The sequence below is a fragment of the Megalobrama amblycephala genome, linkage group LG6, assembly GCF_018812025.1.
Source record: "Megalobrama amblycephala isolate DHTTF-2021 linkage group LG6, ASM1881202v1, whole genome shotgun sequence".
NCBI lineage: Eukaryota > Metazoa > Chordata > Actinopteri > Cypriniformes > Xenocyprididae > Megalobrama > Megalobrama amblycephala.
Genome location: NC_063049.1, coordinates 34,547,121 through 34,554,975, shown reverse-complemented (window position 1 = coordinate 34,554,975; position 7,855 = coordinate 34,547,121). Strand labels below are relative to the sequence as shown.

At 34.4% G+C, this 7,855-nt stretch overlaps 1 long non-coding RNA gene across 1 annotated transcript; it reads right to left on the bottom strand.

The window, feature by feature from the left end:
- Window positions 1-437: 437 nt before the first annotated feature.
- LOC125269529 lies at window positions 438-1,782 on the bottom strand. The gene is made up of 2 exons (XR_007185145.1): window positions 1,606-1,782; window positions 438-561 (listed from the first exon to the last, which is right to left on the bottom strand). It is a non-coding gene; the product is annotated as an uncharacterized LOC125269529 (long non-coding RNA).
- Window positions 1,783-7,855: the final 6,073 nt, after the last annotated feature.

The following is a 7,855-nucleotide window of genomic DNA, read 5'->3' as shown; positions in this document are numbered from 1 at the left end:
AATGTAAAATTTAATTAAGTGAAATTTAATTAATCTTAATGTTAACAATTCTTATGCACCCCATTCACTTATTATATATACATTCATACACAATATATTCAATTCTAAAATAAAACATTATACACACATTGACTTCTGCACTGATTTAGTGCAATGGATTTATACATTTATAATAAACTGCATGTCAAGCATTTCGTCTGTCCTTTCCTACATGTTCTTGTTGTCTCCCCGCTATGGTTTGCAGTGTTGCATGAGGATGATCCAGTCACTCAGAGAAAGCAGTATGAATGCATGGTTTCCCCACTGACACGGAAAGGAGAAAGTTATGTTCTAGTCAGCAGGAGCAATCTAAATAGAACTAAAGATTGTGCGCCAAGTTGTGTGTTAATCATATATAGGTGTATCTGCCTTTTTTCACAAAAACCAACACTGGGAACTTTTATGTTTATTAAAGGTTTATTAAAAATAAGGAGCAAGGAAAAGCTTGCAAAATCCAAGGAGCAGAGACTGGCGGTGACAGCATCATTGCATGGAGTCTTCAGGATCTGAATCCCCTTTGTGCTTGTATTGAAAGAAAGATAAAAGGAAACAAAATGGGAGAAATTAAATACAGTAGTAGTATATAATATACAGTTTTGGTATTTAGTATGATTTCCCATTTAGCCTAGTGTAATATATAAATATATATATATATATATATATATATATATATATATATATATATATATATATATATATATATATATATATATATATATATATATTATATTATTTATTTTTATTTTTATTTTTTTTGCTGCTTTTAAGCATTGTTTTTTTTAATCTTACTTATAAACTTCCCTCTCCCCATCAATCCAAAAATAGACACATAATAGACAGACAACAGAATCACAATACATTCTCGAATATAAATTCTAAAATAAGGATTTTTTTCTTTATTACCAGGTGAAAAAAACACTATAGTAATTTATAGTAAATACCATAGTGTTTTTGAACCATACTATAGTAAAGTACTTGAATTAATTTGTTGTGGTAATTCTATAGTTGCTGTGATAATAGAACAACTATAGTAATATAAACAAATTAAGTTACCCAATACTGTACTAAGTTTTCTACAACTTTAGGGTATATTATACTACAATAAAAAACTACAGTAAAACAGTACTGCAGTAAAAAACTAAAGTATACTACAGTATTTATTACAGTTTATCAGTTCACTATATTGCAGTATGCTGTAGCATTCATTAACAACGTGTTGTAAATACTATAATATAGTATACTACAATTTACTATAGTATGGTTCAAAAACACTATACTATTTACTATAGTATTTTTTCACCTGGGTTGTACATTTAATATGGAATAAGGATATTCTCATTTTACCACTTTCACCCACCACAAGCCCCAAAGTTATATTTAACCCCGTTTAGAATCCTTTTTCTCTAATTACACAACGATGAATAAATTGTTTTAATCTATTATCTAATCTACTATCCCCTGGAACTATTTATTTAGTGAGCAATATCAGCTAGCATGCTTTAATACACAAGTTAATTTGATTCAGATGCACTGATACTATAAAATCTTATAATTTAAACGGCTTACCTTTTAAAAGTACATCACAAACGGTCTGTTCTGCTGTAACTCTACGGCGCGGCTGCTACTTCCGGGAACTATTGAGAGGCTCCACGAGCCGCCATTGCTGTAAAAAACCGTTCCATTGGAGTCTATGGAGTTGTCGCAACTCTCTCTCTCTATGGCTCTGAGGTAGCCTAAGTAACATAGGCCTACTTGGTGCTAAACCGGATCGAGCTACCAAGCAATAAACATGCCGTTGAGGATTACAATATATTGTGCAGTGCCTGGACTCGACAGTAATGCAACATGTAAGTAACTGTGTTACATCTAATGCCTGATCTGAGCTTGGGGGGTGAAGCGATTGACTAATCACAACACCCCTGGTCCAGCCGACTAATCAGAGCACATTCGCTTTTCAGAAGGAGGGGCTTCACAGAGACAGGAATTAAACAGAACGTTACTGACAGACTGGGAAGAGAGGTGCTGCAACAAAGTAAAAAAAATAGTGTTTTTTGAATATTCAAGCATGAAAACCTATTCTAGCAGACACCAAAAACAAAATCAAGACTTTGTTAAAGGGCATAATTTGGCCTTTTTAAAGCTACAGTCCATAAGTTTTGCCTCTTTGTCGCCATCTCTGTTTGAAACCTGCAATTGCAGTTATTTGCAGAATTATCATTTTTATGTGGCTTGCGCATCGGCACAATAAATCTAATGCTTTGAGAAGAATGTGTGGCTGTCAGTGACCGCACCGGTGGATACTGTACAGGTACTTCAGAATCACAGATTGTAGTCTTGGAAGTGTGACCAAAATAAGAATTTTCACCGGAGAATGTCATCTGAACAAGTAAGTAACAAATCTGCAACTTTTGTTCTGACCAACTGAGAAAAAAAAGCATTACAATAAATCTTGCTACCGATGGTGATTAAATCTAACGATCGCTTAGCTCATATCACATCAAACCACACAAATTATTATTATTGTTATACATTGTTCTCAAATTGTTAGTTAACAACATCAGCATTGTGTGACTCTTTGTATTAAGTGTGTATTAGTGTTACCTGTAGATTTCAATTTCTGTACGTTAATTTGTCACCATACAATCTGCCATCAAAATGATGTTTAATTATTTCAGCTGCTGTGAGTCTATAAATGATCCGTCAACTGCAGCATCCTCATGTGATTTAGCCTACTAGCTGGGGCTCTTTCTTTATGTAAACTGGCTGGTTATGTACTTGTTCAAAAATTGATTTTGGATCATTTTCAACCAAAAAAAAAAGTTACAAACTGTTTTGTCCATGTAACATATAGTGAACATCAAAACAACACCAGGCTATCATTGGATGAAAAAAAAACAGAGGCATACTGTCTTAAAGAAAGTGATACAGGCTTGGAATGATGTTAAAGTTGACATGAAGATGACAGAATTTTAAATTTCATATTATTTTGCATGTAAAAGGTGTCACACATAGCGAGTCCTGTGACATGCCTGTCCTTCATATGGCACCATCTGATCAAATGAATCATCTGGGGTCACACTTCATAAATCAGAACAATGGCTTTTATTAAAGCCGGCTCTTTCACTCTGATCTCTCGCCCTCTTTTACACACACACACACACACATACACACACACACACACAGGTACGTTAGGGGAGGAAGCACATTGTCTTTGAGAGTCACACTCCTGTGTTGCTGTGCTATCATCGCCAGCATGTATCAGTCACGGTAATGACAACAATGATGATTGAATCAGTTTGTAATTATGGATGCGTGCCGCTTGTCTCCTTGCTCCTACACGGATAAATCGGAAATGCTTGAAGGAACAGCAAGAACCAGGAACGTGCTGCGCCTTATCATAGCCAAAAAAGGCTGCATGCAGAATAAACAGTCTTAATTGGAGGAAAACGACAGTGGCGGGCGTCTTTCTGTGTAACCTCATTTGAGCTTATGGTGTGTGTGTTTGCTCATTTAGTGTAACCTGATAAAAAGAGCTCTCAGGTGTTTTGCTCGAACAATGTGCTCATATCCTGAGACAAAAAACCCAATCGAGCAGAACAAAAAGTATTGCAGTGACTTTAGCTACTGAGTGGAGGGACGTGTGATGAGTCTAAAACCCACAGAACATGCTTTTGTTTTATTCTAAAGCATCAGCGACTGAAAGGATTCAGGCTTGGTTAGAGCAATGCAATGCAGTCTATATTCTGAACATCTCAGGTCAGGTCAGGTCAGGTTTTGAGTTCAACCACTGTAATGCCCAACAGAAAACAAATGTTTTGCTACACCTAAATGCTAAAAGTGTTAAAAAAAAAAACCTGCTGCCTACATAGTCAGCATTTTAAGATGTTATAGGCAGCAAAATTATGCTGCTGTCTAAGATTTTTCATTTTTATCAAATTCCAAAGTACCACTGCATGCATCATTTGCAGAGAATGCAATCCCAGAATGCACTACAAGTGGGGATGAGTCCTAAGAAAAGTCAGTTATAAATACAATGAATATTTCAATTCTGAAAGTAAAAAGTATTAATTAACCAAAATACTATTTTGACAAATACGCATAAAAGTGGATCAGAAAGTATGTGGACAGTTTTGGCACTTAAAATTCACACTTAAGAATGTCTAAATTTAATTAATTCGCATTTTAAAACTAATTCGGATTAGAAACTAATATCAAATCAACTGGCATCTGTAAACAAATGATCTTAGAGATTTTCTCAAGACTAACTTCACTTCTTTTTCAATTACTTTTAACCAATTGGTCTCAAGGTAGTTTTTCATGTACACTACCATTCAAAAGTTTGGGGTATGATTTTTTTTTTTTTTAAGAAATAGATATTTTTATTCATAAGGATGCATTAAATTCATGAGAAGTGACAGACATTTACAATGTTACAAAAAATAAATTTCAAATAAATGCAGTTCTTAATATTAAGCAGCAAACATTAACATTAATATTGATAACAAAAAGAAATTTTTCTTGAGCAGCAAATCAACAAATTTGAATGATTCCTGAAGGATCATGTGACACTGAAGACTGGAGTAATGGCTCCAAAATTCAGCTGTTCCATCTCATGAATAAAATACATATTAAATAGAAAAGAGTTATTTCAAATTTTACATTTAAATGCTACATATATATCAGGGGCGCTTCCTCCGAGAAGGCAAGGGAGGCAGTGCCTCCTCCTCAAAAAAAAAAAAAAAAAAAAAGGATGAGAAAATAATCCATATTACATATAAAACAACACAAATATTACAAATTATGACATTAAAAAGAGCGCAAGTCACTCGTATTTCTTACGGAACATTGTCCAACAGCGACACCCACAGGTAAAGTTACAACAGGAGTCATGCCTCCCTTTGCTCTCATAGAAAAGCATAGAAAACCATTAGACCCATGGTGTGCGGTGGGTTTTGTGGAGGGTAATGGGGGAAAGTCACATGAGAGGAGGCAATGTCTCCATCACGCTATGATTGGATATAATTGGTTATGATTGGATATGATTGGTTTGTGCGATAAATCCCGCATCAATTTGACTGAACAAATGATGGCATCAATGGGAAGACTAATTGAAAAGTAAGTAAACAGATCACCCAGTTAGATATCACTGCTTTATGTCACATCAGCATCAAACTTGAAATGGACTGAAAGCATGGTGTCTGCTGGGGTTTTTTTTTTTCAGTGCAATCAGCTTGGTGAAATTAAAAATACAATGTGTGTCTGTGACAGACGGTGTTTACGGAGCATGACTGATGATCCAAAATAGCCTAAGTTGACAATCAAACAGAAAAACATTAATACACAAATAAAATATACTGTTTAAATTATTTTTGCCTTTAGTTATTAGTTTGGAATGAATGAAATGCTTAAAACACTAACTTGATGATATTGAGATTGTTTTGATAAATAGAACATTACACTGTTAATGTAAAATTACAAAATAGAATTGTATTTTGTTTCTTTTTTTGTTTCTTTTTTGATGTAATGTAATGTTCATTTAACAAGGAAGATGTGTCAATGTTAAGAGTAATGCATGAATTTACATTGATTCATAAATAAATAAAAAATGTGCCTCCTCATTTCAGAACACCACTTCACGCCACTAATATATATATATATATATATATATATATATATATATATATATATATATATATATCTTCACATTTACACTTTATCCTTCACTCTTCAAACATGCATGTGTTTAGCCCATTCAACCCACATGCAAGGTCTTCTATATTCAAAAAGAAAATTATCTGTGCCCTAATTATGAACACATCTGAACAAATCTGTTACTATACACACACTGGCATGTTCTTCAGCACAGATCCGAGAGCCTCTAATTGGTCATACCTCCTCCTGTCTGGGATCAATAATGAATGTATCTGAGCTAATAATAAGCCTAATTTGGATGGAGTGCAGTATAGGTTTAGATGAAATGATAATATGTACACTAATGGCAACGAGGTCCTTGAAGTATTTCAAAGACCAGCCTCACTGAGCTGAAAGAAAGACATGAAAATCTCAATGGCAGCTGTACTAAAGACTCTAAAATCTCTGTTTCCTCTCTCAAAATGAGTCATAGCATTCATGTTTAATGTATATAACAGTGAAAGACATACAGAAATTATAGAACACATATTAGTCATTGATATATACATATGGATATAATGATAATAATGTATTAATTGTATATCTTAACCCTTTTGGTTGATTATGATTTCACATTTTTAACTTTAGTTAGTATATAATGTTGCTGTTAGAGCATAAACAACATCTGCAAAGTTACGACACTCAAAGTTCAATACAAAGGAAGATATTTTCTTTTAAAGAATTCTCTGATTAAGGACTACAATAAACGGCTGGTTGGGACTACAATGAGTTTCTTCCCACTGATTAGTGACATCACTAACCCTAAAATTTACATAAACCCTGCACCTGGGAACACACAACAAAGGGGGCGAGGCCATGTTTGGCTGCTTTAGAGAAGAGGAAGAGTTGTTGTCGTAGAGTGTTGTTACCATGCCGTCATTTTATGCCAGACTGCTTCCTCAAACAAGGGTCAATTCAATGCTGGATTTGCACAAAAGATTAACATGGCGGCACATGCTAGTCAATGAGTTGAATCAACTCCACAGCAACTACATAAATTTATCCACTAACTGTTCAGAAATGTCCAGTTACATTCTATAAGTTGTAACTTCTTCCTGAGTCTCTCCATCAGTGTCTGACTCCAGTTTAAACAATGTAAGGCTGAACACCGTTACTGACAATCATCATTTTGGCTGCGTGAGATTTTCCAGTTTTGTTGTTGAGCAATCAAAGCGTGAGTTGTTAAAGCTCCACCCTCTTCTGGAAAGCAGCCAGGAGCAGCAGCTCATTTGCATTTAAAGGGACACACACAAAATGGCATGTTTTTGCTCACACCCAAATAGGAGCAAATTTGACAAGCTATAATAAATTATCTGTGGGGTATTTTGAGCTGAAACTTCAGATACATTCTGGGGACACCAGAGACTTATATTACATGTTGTAAAATGGGCATTATAGGTCCCCTTTAAAGAGATGGTTCACTCAAAAATGAAAATGTCATCATTTACTCATTCTCATGTTCTTCCAAGAAACACCAAAAAAAAAAAAAAAACAATTGAGCAGAATGTCTGACATGCTCTCTTTCATAACAATGAAAGTGAATGGAGACCACGGGCTACAATAACACCACAAAAGCTTCATAAAAGTCCTCTGATGCCACATGAAAGCTGTAAATGTAATCCTTATTATTTGGAAAACTTACCTTTAAAATCTTGCTTGACAGCTTTGGTCACCATTCACTTTCATTGTATGAAAAAGAGCAGCTTAAACATTCCATGGAAAAAAGAAAGTCATATGGAATTTTGTGTGAACTATCCCTTTAACACAGAAAAGCAGATTTTTTTTTTCAGATTTGCTTTCTCTCTGTAAAGAGTCAAAAGAGGGCTATTGGCTTTGTTCTACAAACCTGTTTAAATCTTTAAGTGCAATGAATTATACATATGAATTATAATACTTACATCATATGCCAATAAAAGCATTTGTACACAATAACATCATCATCTAATAGGGGTGAAAGTATGGCTTTGTCTATCCCCTTTGTTGCCTGAAATGAATAACGCATACGGTAATGTATAATTTGGCATGCATTGCCACCAGTAAATATGAATGACAACAGACTTCAACATGCACTTACACAAGAGCTCTCAGAGAAAAAAAAAAAGACCTTACTAGATAAACTAGTGAT